General features: G+C 38.2%; 1 long non-coding RNA gene across 1 annotated transcript; it reads left to right on the top strand.

Moving 5' to 3' along the window:
• Positions 1–454: 454 nt before the first annotated feature.
• On the top strand, positions 455–15,159 carry LOC108494039. The gene is made up of 3 exons (XR_001873706.1): positions 455–588; positions 14,449–14,584; positions 15,047–15,159. It is a non-coding gene; the product is annotated as an uncharacterized LOC108494039 (long non-coding RNA).
• The last annotated feature ends 995 nt before the right edge of the window (positions 15,160–16,154 follow it).

Below are 16,154 nucleotides of genomic sequence, written 5' to 3'. Positions count from 1 at the left end.
CAACAATCCCACTGCTGGGAGAAGGGGGCCGGCAGAGAGGGACTAAGGGAGGGCTCCAAGGAACTCCGACACCTCTGCCCCACAGACTGCAGGGGGATGCTAAGCCAGCCCTGCCGATGGACCTGTCATCCACTTGGACTTGCTGAGAGCGCAGCTTATGGCCTTTATGCAACGTGAATGAACATCCAGAATCTTTCCAGAGTGTGCATCTTTCAAAACCACTTGGTACACTGCACATGAATCCACTAATTGCTATTCTTATTATTAGTCATAGTAGCATTGTTATTGTTATTGTTAAAATTATTAAAGTGTTCTTCTCTTAACCCACAAGGTTTATCCTTTTCTCTCCAATTCTCCTTCCTAAGGGGGTGGGGGTGGCAAGCATGGAACTTAGTTGCTAAGTTCCTAAGTTGCTAAGTATGGAACTTAGTTGCTGGCTGAGGTTCTCCAATTTGTTGTGCTGGTGCTGGAAGATTATAGACTTTGTGGACACTGAACATAGATCAGAAGCTTTCTGGAGCATATTTCTCTCAAAACCAAAGAAAACCACTGCAGGCAATGCTTTTTAGCAGTGTTTCAACAGCATAGGTAAACAAAAGGGGAATATGTCTGTAGTGTACCGTGAACTACTTTAATATAAATGCTGCAACAGAGCCCCTTTGGCCCACACTCTCCCAGTCTTTCCCCTCCAAGCACCAGAGCATGGTTGTCCAAGCCCTGTGGCCATGAGCCAGGCCACCTGACCTGAAGCAAAGCCAGGTCCATGGACACAGGCCATGTTGACAACCCTCTCCCTGCTGGTACCTCTACACCCAAATGGCTCCAGTCATCCACCTGTCACAGCCCTCTTTCCTCTGCCACTTCTCTACAGCAGCAGCCTGGCTCCTCCAGCCCCAAATCCCATGGCCATGGCAGGAATGCAAGATAAGCTATCCTGGTGTTCTGGGGACAGGCTTCACAGAAGACACTGCCAGGGAATGATCTGCACACCTTGGCTTGGTCTCTGTCAGACAGCAAAGCTCTAAACTCTGAACATCCTGGGCCTTCGGGAGCCAGTCAAGGAGCAGACTGCAATGCAAACAAAGCATATTTTTGCCATGCCTCTGTCCCATCCCCCCTCCATTCTTGCTGAGCCCTTCCCAGTCCCTTGCTTTTAATCCTTTCCCCAGACACACCAGTACCAGCATTGAACCTTTGCACAAGCTCTGCAAACAACCTCCTCTCATAGAGTCTGAGCAGCTCCATAGATTCTTGCCCAACATCCCACAAGGGTCCTCCCAGTCCTGCTGGTAGAGACTCCCACAGCCAGAGAGGTTCCTGTGTCGTGTTCCTGTGGGATCCATCTCAGATCTGCAGGAAAGGGCCTGGAGGTCCTGGGGACACCAACATGCAAACAGCACTGTCAGTGCGCCCTGGTAGCCAAAAAGCCAACAGCCTCCTGGGGTGCTCTGAAAGGGGAATGCCGCCAAGCAGGCCAGGGAGGGATCCCTCCCTGTCCCCAGCCTAGTAAAATGCACAAAATTCCATTTAAAAATGAGACAAAACTTTTTACTTTGATGATGGTCTTAGACTGGGAAATTGTTGAATAAGATGTCTATACATCTAATCGCCATCTCTAGCCTTCAGTATCCTGAAGAAAATCGAAGCAGAAGGTAACCTGCTTCCCTCTACTACCTCACTAGGTATGAGGTTGTGCAGAGTTAACCTGTCGAAATAAGAACCAACTACTGGGCCCCTTACATTTCTAACAATAGCTGTGATGAAGTTATCACTGATTACAGACTACCTACTTTAAAATATGTGTGAAAAATGCACTAAAACAGAGGATGAACCAAATTACAGCTCTTCGATAGTGTTGGCTCAAAGTCAATATTGTTGAACCAATGTATCTCATTCCGTGTGGGACTCAGCCCTAGTTCATGTCTTTAGTCCTCAGAAAAATCTAGAAATTCACCCCTACAAAACTGTCTTCAAAAGTCGCTTTAATGCTGCTATGTCTTGGCAGAAAACCCATGTATACAACTTAATACAGGAAAGTAACAGAATTATCATTTTGTGCTTGTGGCAAGTTGAACAATATTTTTGCCTTAAATTCAGGAACTCTAATGCAATAACAAAATTAGGTACCATTTTCAAGTTTAAAATAGCCAGTGATCTCTGTGTGAAGACTCGAAATATTTTCCTTCAAATGAATTTTATGAAGCTTCAGAAGCAAAAAAAAAAAAATCAAAAATACCCAGAATTGTTTTTAAGATATATGTTTTTTAAAAATGGCAACCCCTCCATATTGTTAAAAGATCAGAAAAAAGCATGAAAGATTAAGTGGCAGATGAGATAATAGACAAGATAATTACAGAGCATTAAAGCCTCAGATTTATTTTTAAGACATTCAAGCTCTATTTAGAAAAGCCCTTTGTTAACTTTTGTGAATTTAAAAAGAATGATTGTAACATATTCAACAATAAGGGGACTAATGGTGTTAAAGTTTCATCATTTCCTATTCTAAACCAGTCCATACAATAACTGGCCACAGAGTGTTTCTGCAGCACAAATAGAAGATAACAAGGCTAGAGCAGTTACAGTGCAGCAAAACCTCAAGATGCCACAAAAAGAGATTTGTCATGCTCTGTGCTCTCAGAGTGGGAAGTGACAAGTGACTCTTGAATTTTCTCACTGAGCTAACGCACACAGGGAAGTTAACCACACTGACCCTCACGGGCTGCTCACGAGCTACCATTTTGTTTCTGCGGTGCTAGAGAGGTAATGCTAATGCAGGGCAAGAGCTGAGAGTATGAAAGCCAGGTAGGCAGTTCTCTGACATGAAGCTGTACCAGTCTGATAAGGATAAGGAGAAAAGCAAACATAAATCTGTGTTGATGGGTTTACAGGCAAGCAAATGTGTGGTTCAACGAAGAAACAGAGAATTGGTTTCTGTGTTGCTTTGGTCTTCTGTCTATGGAGCTTTCTTGAGAATCCCCTGGTTTTGTTCCACCTGAGACAATGAATGAAGAAAAAAATGTTACCTATTGCCAAAGATATCTGCATAACCTCTGGTGCAATATACTGCTGCAATTATCACATCTTTTCAGGAAATTTCTGGACTCTTCTGTTTGGGAATCCGGCTCTATTCTTTGTGTTTTTACAGAAAAGTTTTTTAAAAATTATTACCTTTCTCCTATATTTTTCCTCTCCTTGCATAAAAAAGATTCAATATGTACCTAAGTTAGAACTTAAAAAATTAAATATATAGAGAGTGCATATATTTTAGATATATACTGATACCCACCATTATTAGTAGAAATATCTACATATGTATGTTTGTTTGTGTATATATCATACAAAGCTATAATACTTGTGCTTGACTAAACACAATAGATTGCAAAATGTGGACACCAACACAACATGAGATGTTGTTTCCCTTTGGCTACTTGATGCCTGAAGTGACACCAAAATATAAATAATCACATTTAGTTTCATTTTTAAAACCATGAATGACAAAGAACAATTCTACAGAGGCTTTTGAAGATCTTCTTAGTTTTACCATTACATTTGCAATGGAGATTATTTAGCCTTAGATACTTACTGGAAGTTCTTTCTGAGCATAAGGAAGTATGTGAAAATGTTTATTTGTAAGTATAATTAAAACTACTATTAGGGGCAGATTAGAGGAAGGAGCTGAACTCCTGAGGGTAAAGAATTAAAACATGGGAGGTAAGACTGGAAGGAGCATAAAAATGAAAATAATATTTTATGGTTGGTGAAAGAGAAATTTTCAGAGTGTGGCAGGGCACAATTTAGTAAAAGTATGTTTGCATGCTGAGGAGATGTAAGTGGAAACATTTTGTTTTGCCCAGAGATAAAAGAGTGTTGACATAATTAGAGTTGAAAATTAGGATGGTGCCAAGCCCTGAAAGATATTTCTTACTTGTGTGGATAGATTAGAAAGGTCTTATCTCAGATTTCATTCAGAAAGTATATACAAGGGTCAGTCATAGCAAGAATTTGGGGATCTAGGCATAACACTGTGTTGAAGATGGTGCCACATTATAGACCTGAATAGCAGTCATTTTTTCTACAGGAATTGAAATGTGTATAAAGAAGGACTTCTCTTCTGAAAAGCTGCAATAACAGTAAAAAAAAAAAATTAGAATTACCATGGCAACAACCAACAATCGTTCAAGACAAAATGGAAAAAAAACTAAAACGGGGAAACAAAACACAAAATCAATTAAAAATTTAAAGAGTGATAAACTACACACTTTAAAGTGCCTACACACTTTAAAATATGATTCTTTATCACATATTTCAAATATGACTTCAGACTAAACAAACTATTTTCATGTTGTTTGTAATTTAAAGATCCTCAAGAAACTGAGGCCTGGAAAAGTAGGTGTAAACATTAAAACCATAAAATCCTATGTCTTCTGGGAGGGAGAGAGAAAGAGAGAGCAGAAGAAAAAGGATTTTTACAAACCTATGCAGAAATAATTTTTACACTCTCTTTTTCTTGACATGTCATAAAATAACTCACAGAAGGTAAACTTAAGAGTTTTTTAGTCTTCATTATTTTCCCATGCAAAATTCCCAACAATTTCAAAAATTTTTCAACAATTAATAATGCAATGGTGTACTTTCCTGAGCCTTTTTGAAGTTTGTTAAATCAAACTGCTGTGGACAATAGACTACTGCCCTCATTTTCATTACAGTCCCTAGCAATGAGTCCACATTTTCTTTTGGGCAAGTATCTTCTGGGGCTTAGTGGACCTACAGTAACTAAAGCTATATCATACTGTGATTTAATAAAAACAGAACATAAGTCAACAGCAAAATTCAAGTTCACAAGACAGAAGAGGAAATAGAACAGTGAGATTGCACAAGAGAGGACAGGGATAAAGAACTGGAAGAGATATGAGGCAGAAACTGAATGAGAAAGAAATATGAAGGCATTCATTTTTCACAGATTAGTGTGTCTCAGAAAGCATGTGCTACTATTCCTATGCTTTATTCACATAATAGGAAATTTTTAGAGAGCTGCAGGAGAGTTGTCTGTTTTGATCAAAAACTAGTGACACAATTTGGTAAATCTTGGTGAAAAATATTAATAAAACACACAAAAATCTTATTTTGTTGTGAGCAGTAGTGTTTGCAGACTTTACACAGATGACTTCTCTGTGGAGGAGTGAATTTTTTTTCACCTCTAACTCCATGTTTTTACATCATTTTGCATAACCTGCCTGTCTAATATTCCTTTCTAGCACCCTCATTTATTCCCTTGTTTCTTGATTTGAATCCCTTCTGGAATTATTCCGAACATCAGCCTTGCATCTGTGAAACTGCTTTAAAAAATTGAAAAAAGCCAGTGTTGTCTTATTCCTCTGAAAATGAAGGCTTTAACTCAGTTAATCAATTGAATGCATTTATTGCACGCTGATACAACTTCATTACAGAGAAATTTCAACGTGATTGTGTTTAATCACCTGACAAACAATGGACCAAATTGTTTTGCCTCTGGGAGCTGTCAAAGGTTTACACTTACAACATGTGTAATTTTTCTTTGAAAAGAGATGGAACTACATCTGCATAACAAATGGTAACAGAGAAATACTAGGTGTTAATTTCATATTGTTGAAACACTTCTGACCTTGGGCCATAATGAGTTCCTCTTGTGCTGAGCACTTACTGAGTTGTATTCCAACATAATAATGAACTAAGGCACACAAAGCTATTCAGCAAAGAAATATGAGCCATGGTGAGTGGAGTCTTGTGTTAAAGAATAGTTAGGACCCTAGGTTCTGTGACAGAGTTGGTTTATTTCAGCTCAAGCTGAGTGCCTCTGGAGAGGCAACAACCTATGCCTCTGAGGTTCAGAAACAGGAGTTCTCTTCCAAACCTTGCTTTCAACAGCAGCCTAGTTGGACCATTTGCAGGCTAACCTGAACAATGGTTCTGATACCTCTCTGGTAGAAGTGCTGGCACATTTACCTCTTCACTGTTAAAATTAGGACTTCTTCAACTGAAACACTACATGTAGGCAAATCAGCATTTTCTCATATCTGAGAAATGTCAGTTTCTGTGTCATATCTCTGTCATTTTTCAGATATTGACTGAAAATGCTCATTTAGTAACATTTCCTACTGCTAATGAAGCTCTCAGGCACCTGTGCTCAAGCTATAGAGTAGTTTGCAATTTTGATATCTATATATAGATTCAGTCTGAAAACTTTTTTTCTACATGGAACTGGGCACTATCCTATTGGAAAACGCTCCATACTACTTTTTACAGTCAAGCACTCTAATACTTACATCACAATATCTGGCACTGAGATACTCTCTTGTTTCTGCCTTTGCAGGTCTTCACTGTAGCAAGAAAGGTTTTCTTTCAAGTTGTGATCAATATGTGACTACGAATTGCTTTTGGTTGATTAGCCATCTACTGGATATGTTACAGGACTGACCAGTATAGGGTTTATCACTAATGCTTGATAAGCCAATTTTCACCTTTGAATCAAACTCTGAAAAGAAAGACTGAATTAGTTAAAGGGAGTACACAGGCAACAAAAATCAGCAAGGCAAGCTTGTTTTGACTTAGAAGTTTACCTTTTTTTAAGTCAGTGACTTAAGCCAAACTATTCAAAATTCTATGAAATCTGGGGGCACAAGTGTGTAGTATAAAATTTCTTTTTTTTTTTTTTTTAAGAATTGGGGATGGATGATATCAATACCAGTATCCCTCTGCCCTACCATCCCCGGAAAATGCAGAATAAAAATAAATTGCGTAAGTTTATTTCCCATCCACTCAATCAGTAGAAATCAGGTCAGGCCTCCTTACGGCTACATTAGCATTCAGATCAAGCTCCATTCACTCTCAGTTCCACCCAAACATCTCATTACAGCAGTCAGCCTAGGCTCTTCATGACACAACAGATATTTTCATCCTTTCCACGTGTGGCTACTTGAAAGGTGTGCTTTCAGTTTCTCTGACTTGTACTGAAGCAGGCAGAAACAGTCTTTGTGAGGTCAAGACCAAGTTTTGCTCACAAGTTGTGATACTGATTCTGTCCAAGTTGAATATATTTTCTTTCAATGGAGTTGAGTGTGCATTAGGTATTGTCTTGAAGAAAAACCCCTGATGTACCAAGTGCAGTAATGTTGCATCAGAAACAAAGGTGACAAAAGTTTGCCGTTTCTCGAAAAATGCTTTGAAAGACACAATATGATTGAGGTTACAACAATAAATATTTAAGCACCTGCAACACAGAAAAATATGCCTGGATCAAAAGCGAACAGATAGCCTTATGCTGTGTCAGGACAGATCACAGTTAAAGTCAAATCGGTATCTCATTTTAAATGTCCTAATGTACTGCTTTTGTAATATCTTGTACTATCAGAAAGTCATGTTTTAAGAAAGTAAATTTACAGAATGACTCAGACATCTTAAGAGAGAAAATATACCCTAATGTGGACTACTAGCTTTAAAGCTTAGAAATACCTTCTCAGTGTTTTTTGGGAACTGCATTTCCACTGGGAAATGAGACTAGATGCTGCTACTGAGTAATCCCTCCACTCTTTAAAAAGCAGACAGACAGAAGTGTCAGTAGGTGGAGCTGCCTTTCCTGCAGTCAATAGAGAAGCTTCTCTGCAGAAGAAGTTGCATTTGCAGGCACCCAGTCAGCTCTTCCCAGTCCCTGGCAGATGGTACTTGAACAAAATATGAACATGCAAGAACGTGGCTTTTACATCATGTTACCAAAGTGCACAAGGCAGGAGAAGACAGAACACAGAACTGACAGTGTTTGTCAGCACAAGCTGTTTCTTTCTTTCCCCCCCCCACCAGTCGTGATGAATGGTATCATTTTAAATGATACCATTTAAATATGCTATGCTTTGCTTCAGAGCATCTTGTTCACAACAGTAAAATACTCTATAATTCATGCTTGGACTGAAGGTAGTGCTAATGTAAATATGTCTATTTTCATAATTTTCAGTGCTGATATACATGAAGTACATCTTTGCAGATGACAATCAGGCTGACAGCTTTTTCTTTCATTATTGTTCTGATGAAATAAATATGCAGATCATCTATTTATTACAAGAGAGTACTTGCACTTCATCTCTCAACATGAAGTTGTACAGCATATATAATGGTTGTGATCAATCCATTGTCTTTATTTTAAAAGGGAGATTAATGAATCTGATTAACTGAAAGAATGAATGTGGTATAAAAAATTCTGAAAAATCAGTCATATAAAATGAAGAATAATCATGGCACAAATTTATGACACGTCTGAATGGTGATTTATTTCATATGAAGAATTTGCTATTTGCTTTATTTCTGAGGTCTTGAGTAAGTATAGCAAGGAGGCTTCTCTGACTGTCATCCTCAAGTTTGACTCTGCTGAGTAACTATGGTTCATTTTTTTCACATGGCAGGCCACAAACCAAACACTAACATTAAAATGAGTAGTTTTGGCTGTGAGTAAAAAGTTAGCGCTGCCCTGGGAGTCATGGATATCACAGTAAAATCAGCTTTTCTGAATGTTTACAAAGAACATAGAACATACATCATCTTCTGATTTTATACATATCCATATGGGCTTCTTCAGCAATCCTAATTTCTAATCTTTTCTCCAATATGCCTAAAAAAACTCAGGGAGGCTGATTAGCACATATATTTCCATGTAATATGCTGCACAAAGTTAGCCAGTCAAAATCTTTGAAGACTTCTTTCTTTTTCCATGGAAAGGGCAAAATGCAAGGAAATGTTCTTTTTGTGGCTGTGGTGAGTAAAAATATGCACAGAATGGTATTTGATTTCACTATGCTGGTTACATGTGCAGTGCCTTTGGGCTCAGGTCTCCTGGTACCTTTCTCATTCTGTAATTTCTAAAATAACCAAGAAGACACTTATAATAAGGACCCAGCAATAGGTGACAATATGTGGTGCTTGAAAGCAGCTCTGAGAATAAGCCAAGTATTTAATGGATCATGGAGGTGCATGGTTGATATATTTATCCTCAAAGTGGCATTTAGCCGTTCACCTGACTCTAAGACCTTGAGGTATTACACACCCCATCCCCAATCTCTGTCTGGCCTTGTTAAGAATAGAAGGTGGAGACAATGAAAACTATACAGCTTTGTTTACTTTTTCCTATAGTTAGCCTCAGTGAAAGGAAAATTGATGCTCATGAACTACAGTTCCATGTTCATTCTCACAGCTACTGAGCACTGTTTTTAGATTATTTTAACTATCTTTTTAAATCATCCTATGTTTTAACTTCTCTTATGAATGCCTCAGAGCCAGGGCACCTGCCTCTTTCAGCCAGCATTGATTTCACTGAACATCAAGAAGATGAGTAGTTATAAAGCTGACATTCCTTCCAGCCCAGGAGATAAAAGCTTTTATTTTGGTGCATACAACAAGAGTTGCACAATTTTGAGAAGTAACTTCTCTTACCCATTTAATCTTGATACATCTACTAGTTACTATAAAAGTATCAAGAGGCCAAGGTTACTGGTCAAGACAATGCTTTGAGGCTATTGGCATACCATCTTCAGTTTATTTAGTTGATTTTTAATTTACGTGGATAGCCTGTAAATAATACTTATTTTCATTTCCAGATGTTGCTTGGCTATTTGTTAAGTGTGTAATTGCTGTGAACTAAGAATCCTGAAGTAATGGCCTTGCAGCTATTAATCCAAACACTGTCAGCAATTTAGGAGAAGAACACAGAGGGTATTCTGCATCTCTGTTTGTTCTTCTGCCAGGAGGAAGAGGGACCTGGTACCACTGCTCATCAGCTAATAACAGGATCTTCTGGGAACATGGCCCAATCACCTCTGTTACACTGTGATAATACAAAGGCACAGGACATGTTTAAGCTTCTGTCAATTAGCACCTCTATTATTGAAGATCAATCTCAAGAAAATAAAGTTTGCAAGATGTCATTAGCACTGAGGGAGATTTCAGATCGAGAAATTTTAAATTAACAACACCAAAAATGTTTGTTGTGAGGACCAATGAAATAACACTTCATTCCCATTCAGAGTTGTTATTTTTATTTTAACAATTAGAAAAGCAGATGGGAAAATGTGTGGAATCCTTTATTCACTATTGTTCAATAGCCAAGACTCCTCTGTAGAACTGATGTCTTGCCAAAAATCAATTTTAAATGTGTAAATGAAATGCCTTGATTTCATAACGAGAAATATCTGAACCAATCTGATATTCCTTAATATCAGATTGATGTTCCTTCTTTCTGTGAGAATTTTTTATATGATAGGAATATAAGATCAAAATCATGCAGTAATGTAAGATCAAGATCATCAAGCTGAAAAACTTCAGAGAAATTTTATGCTGATATCACAGGGTAGCAGCAAGGATGGGCAGAAGGCAACAGTCCCATGAGATTTCCATTTTAGTTGCCTAGGTTAACTGTATTATTATAAAGCCTAATGTCTTAGTTAATTTTTTTCTCCTTATATCCCACTATAACTAACGTTTTAGTACTTTTACTACTACTACGACGACTACTACTACTACTACTGCTACTACAACCACTTCAGGTAAAGGGATAGAGTTTCCTATCCATAGAAGTTTCTTACCTCTTCTTTAACATTATCATGAGTGGAGATCATAACATAAACTGTGGGGGGAAGGAAGAAGAGGAAATATAGCAGAGAGGAAAAATAATATTTACTGTTAATGAAAATTCCTTTAGCTTGAAGTTACATGTACTAGAAAGCATAGTGTATAAAAATTATGCCTGTCTCAGTATATTAAACGCACAAGAAAACTATCACTTTACCTTTAGGTCCCTTGTAACAAAGCTTAGAAGTGTTATATGTGAAACTTAATCCATGTGGATTATTTAGGCCTTAAATATCAATTGTCTAGATACCTGTTGAGTATTTTTGCACTTTATAAAACTCACTTTTTCAGACATGCCTGTATCTAGTGTGGGTTACTGTTACAGGTAATTCTCTCCTATATTTTGTATTGTTTGGGAATGGTTGCATGAAGTAGCAATAACAGCTCTAATGGTGTGTTGTGCTGTGAACACTTTGGATAATTATGATACTGTAAATTTTGAGTAGAATTGAAGATCACTATAAATACTTCAAGGACAATTCTAGAATACTAGGTATCCAGCAATGAAAGGAGCTTTACTAGGTATACTTAATGAGTGACAAAAAACCACAATCTACTTTAGCTTTCTTTACACAAGACAGATGGATCTTGCTCAGTTACAAATAAACTGGCAGTCCCAAGAGAAAGTGATGGTGCTATCAGGCCAAACAAGGAGATTAGTAATGGTTAAATGAGATACTCCTTCACTTGAACTGGTAAAGTTCCCAATGACTGGAAAAGGCATTTATAACCCCCATTTTTAAAAAAGATAAAAAAATGAAGACTTGGGGAACTATAGGCCAATCATTCTCACCTCAGTGCCTGGCAAGATCATGAAGCAGATCCTCCTGCAAACTATGCTGAGGCATATGGAGGACAGGGAGGTGATTGGTGACAACCAACATGGCTTTGTGAAGTGCAAATCATGCCTGCCCAGTTTGGTGGCCTTCTATGATGGGGTTACAGCATTTATGGATGGGGGAAGAATGACTGACACAATCTCTCTCGCCTTGTGCAAAGCATTTGATACTGTCCCACACTACCACTACCTCCTACACTGGAGAGACATGGATTTAACGGGTGGAATGCTCAGTGGATAAAGAAGTGGCTGCAGTCAGAGAGTTGCAGCCAACAGCCTGATGCCAGGTGGAAAACAGTGATGACTTGGGACCCTCAGAGATCCATACTGCAATGAGTATTATTTAACATCCTTGTCAGCAACATGGACAGTCGGATTGAGTGTACCCTCATGAAGTTTGCTGACAACACCAAGCTGTTGGATACTCTAGAAAGAATGGATGCCACCCAGAGGGACCTTGACAAGCTTGAGAAGTGGGCCTGTGTGAATCTTACTAAGTTCAATAAGGCCAAGTGCAAGGTCCTGCACCTGAGTCGGGGCAATTCCAAACATAGATACAGTCTGGACAATAAGTGGACTGGGAGCAGCCCCCTGTAGAGATGGGCTTGAGGGTGTCGGTAGATGAAAAGCTCAACATGACCCAGCAATGTGCACTGGCATCCCAGAGAGTCAACCATGTCCTGGGCTGCATCAAAAGCAATGTGGCCAGTAGGTCGAGGGAGGGGATTCTGCTCCATAACTCTGATCTCATGAGATCCCACCTGCAGTGCTGCATCCCGCTCTGGGACTCCTATCATAAGAAGGACGTGGACATACTGAAAAGAGTGCAGAGGGACATGAAGATGATTAGTGAGCTTGAGCATCTCCCCTGTGAAGACATTTTGAGACAGTTGGGGTTCTTGGACCACTCTCATTCTTGAAAATATGCATGCCTGAGTTTGTGCAGGGCTAATGACGGTTTTGTCACAAAGCTCTTCTGCCATGTGAGCTCACTAGGTGTGATGCCAGCTAGCTCACAGTCTCCATGTAAGACTGTAGAGGTCAGGTAGTGCTAGTGGTGGTAGCTAGTTCTTTAATTGCCACTCTCTATTTAATATAAAAATGTCGCCTTTCTTCTCAAATACTAAACTAACATTCATTTTAATACTTTGAATACTTTGAAGGAAATGAAATAATGTCTCTCCTAATTATTTCATAATTAATTTCATATCTGTAGCCAAACAGTTTCCTAGCACAATAAATTCAATACTAACTGTAACACAGAAGTAATTGGAAAAGATCAGACACAGGGTGTGGTGACTAGCAAAGAGCACCAGGGCTCAAGTCCTCCTGTTTCCAAGCACCAGTGGGAAACAGAGGGAGTTGCTTGAAGGAGGGATTTTGGCTGCCCAGTGAAAGTTTCTCAGCTCCTTTGGTATTCAAGGACAATGTAGATATATCATGAAGGCTGTAAATTATAGCTTCATCTGCTCCCTCTCCTCCCTGTTCTCCCAGGCCTCCACCAGAGTCCCTACTGTATAAAAACGGAAATACCTGTGAGAAACCTCATTGTTTACTTAACTCTGACGTGCAAAGTTTTGCTGGTTATCTAAAATCTCTTCTGTCTTCACCCATCTTCACCCTTCAGTCATTTCATATCATTATCTTCTCTATTGCCTCAGGAATGGAAAAATAAACATGCTTAATTTAAAATTCAAGGGAAAAATGTCTAACTAAATTTGTGTATTGGAAGAATAATAAAATTACAGTAGTCCCACTGCTAGCTGATTTTGCATTGTCTACCTCTTACCTTTTGGTCATGATTTGGCTTTTTTTAGATCTTTGTATCAAAGTTCTTTTAAGTGCTATAAAAGAACTGTGGTTGAGTATTACTGCAGTAACAGTACTAATCATACCAGCAGGTTTTGTTGCAGTGACTCAAAATATTCCTTTCTTGGGAGCTAATGGCATTTAAACTAGCTATGAGTGAACAGCGGGCTCCAAAGCAGCCTGTTGATCCCCAGCTCAGGCTCAGTTGGTAATGGATGACATAAATCAAGTGCTAAGGTAACCATTTAAACTTTAGTGAGTCCTAGCAGGGCTTCTGCCACTGTAAATTTATATAGTCTTTTAGTATGTAGAAAATGCTTTGTAATTTTTTCTGTTCTGAACTATTTTAACTATTTTAGTGGTGTACTTCAACAAAAATGCTGTCATTTGTCTCATCCCTCTATCAGTCTATGTAATTCTTTTTAAAGAGAAATGGTTAAATGCTTCTGAGTTCCATCTTGACTTGAATTTAAAATTATTTTTATTACTGTTACCATTATTATTATTATTATCATCATCATAATTTTTTTTAATCTTTATTATCTCTAGTATTATAATGCACATGGTTTGCATCTGGACAGGCTCCAGCTTTTTACAGGACATTGAAATTCTTTAGCTCCATTTGATAATTTGTTTATTTTAACACCAATGATGAACCTTGGTGTGTACATTTTGGCACGTAACTGGTGATGCTCAGCAGTCTCCTTTTCCCTATCCAAATATCCATGCATTTCCATTACTTTCTGCAGGGATGAAGTCAACTGGATAAACACTTTTTCTTTAAAATTAGTACTTGTAAGCTAGTACAGTTCAACTGAAAATTCAGACTGCAAAAAAAACCCCCATCCAGGTTACATATATTAATTAATTAAACTATCGCAAGTTTAGTTGATACATTACATCAGCAGCCTTTGAGCTTTGATATCCTGATATTCCTCTGCTAGCTTAAAAGCAAAGCATTTCTTACCGAGTCAGAATTTCCATACACATTTATGTGTGTTAAATTAGTGCAGAGTTGAATTTTCAGTAAACAGGCATTATTAAAAATTGTATCTGAGGTGTTTTCTTTTTCTCCTTTTCTTTTCTTTTCTTTTCTTTTCTTTTCTTTTCTTTTCTTTTCTTTTCTTTTCTTTTCTTTTCTTTTCAAAATGAAGACCAGAGTTATCTGTTTATGGGGAAGACAGAGGATCTGAACAGGGCACTGTGAAATGGTGCTAAGAGATAGAAGGTGTGAGAAGCAAAAGAAACATTGGAAAAATGTACACTGGGAGCATGAAGTGAGAAGAAAAGGTAAGTAAATGAGATACAGGGGTACAAAGAAGAATACACTGAAAAGTAATTAGAGGCAACACCAAATAAAATGTTGCAAGACATTAATCATATTTAGGAGGATGAAAAGTCAGGTTCTTTGTTTTGAAAAGGCTGGGGACTAAAAGATTTTTCTTCAGCAACTATAGGAAATATCTCACATGTATTTAAGGCAGGATTTTGAACTTTGGAAGTTACTTTATTTTACAGAACATGTGACTCAGGAAGAATATTTGCCCAGGTAAATAGAGGCTGTGCAATCTCTTTAAAAATCTTATAAATTTCCAACCCAGCCTTTTCTGGGAGTACTGACTAGTTATTTTCACTTGGCTAGTTTGGCAGTATTATTTTTTTAAATCAACACCCACAAATGCCATTATAGGGATAAGACTGAAAAAGCATTTTCTTAACATTTGTTTCTTTCATTTAACTTTTTCTCTGCAGTTTGTGACATGCTTTTACTCCTCTCAAAGTGGAAATACTACTACTAAATTAATGGTCTTCTACAGTAGACACCTTCTGACTGGTAGACCTATTAAGGAAAACATGATGATACGTTGTCATGCTGCTAAATATTTCTTCCTACATTAGCTTTCCAAAGGTAAAAATAGATAAAATTGTTCTAGCAGCACCAGGACTACTGAAGTTTAATTTCCTACATAGTTTTGCTGGAAGTCTCTTAAACATTCTGCCACTAGTTATTTTTACCTCATAAGACTGGCATATAATTTTTTTACTCTAGGTCCTATAAATGCAGCTATTAGGGACAAACACGGAGCTGTAGGGCTGTATAATCACCAGCCTGCCAGGCAACTGGTGCTTCATAGCTTCTGGTCCTGGGAAATGGGAAGAGTCAGGACTGACTATAATTTCTCCCAGCAGGGGGCACAGTAGAATCTGTACATCCATTTCTGGAGACTAAAAAAGCCATTAGCAACCTACTTGTTTTGACTTTTTCCCTGCTCTGTCATTTGAGTATTTCTTTGCCCAGCTTTTTCGGGAAACTGACAACTTGGCAAAATTGCAACTAGAATAACTCAAAATGCTTCCTTACACTCTCCCTGCATGGCACTAACTGGTGTTCAGCTCTATCATTTCCTTAGTGTCTATATAGTACTGACACTTGCTGGTTGCATACACATAAATATTTTAAAATAACAAATAATTAGATCAATTATTTCCTTCCTAACCTGCACAGAGACGTTACAGTCCGAGTTGAGGTGGGAAGGGCTGAGTTTTTCAATGTTTTAGAAACAGCAGAGGCAGGACTGGCAGAAACCACCAGCGTCCTTAAGGGCAGTTTTCCAGAATTAAATCTGCATGTGCAATGGAAGTTTGGTACAGAAAGCTTGACAGTTTTATGCTTAGTTTGCTTGGGACTGATCTAAGAACTCCAATTTTCTCATATCTGAAAATTCACTTTCAAATCTCAGAATGACTTTTGAGACAATATTAGAGTCCCCTGGGGAGGCTTTGAAGCTAAAAGTGCTAAGCCGGCTTCCCTGCTCTTTCTTTAGTGTTCCTAAAATGACCAAAAGTTAGAAAAGAACTT

The sequence above is a fragment of the Lepidothrix coronata genome, unplaced genomic scaffold (genome assembly GCF_001604755.1).
Source record: "Lepidothrix coronata isolate B3197 unplaced genomic scaffold, Lepidothrix_coronata-1.0 Scaffold22, whole genome shotgun sequence".
Classification (NCBI taxonomy): Eukaryota; Metazoa; Chordata; class Aves; order Passeriformes; family Pipridae; genus Lepidothrix; species Lepidothrix coronata.
Note: the sequence above shows the minus strand (reverse complement) of the source record. Positions and strands in the feature narration are given on the sequence as shown.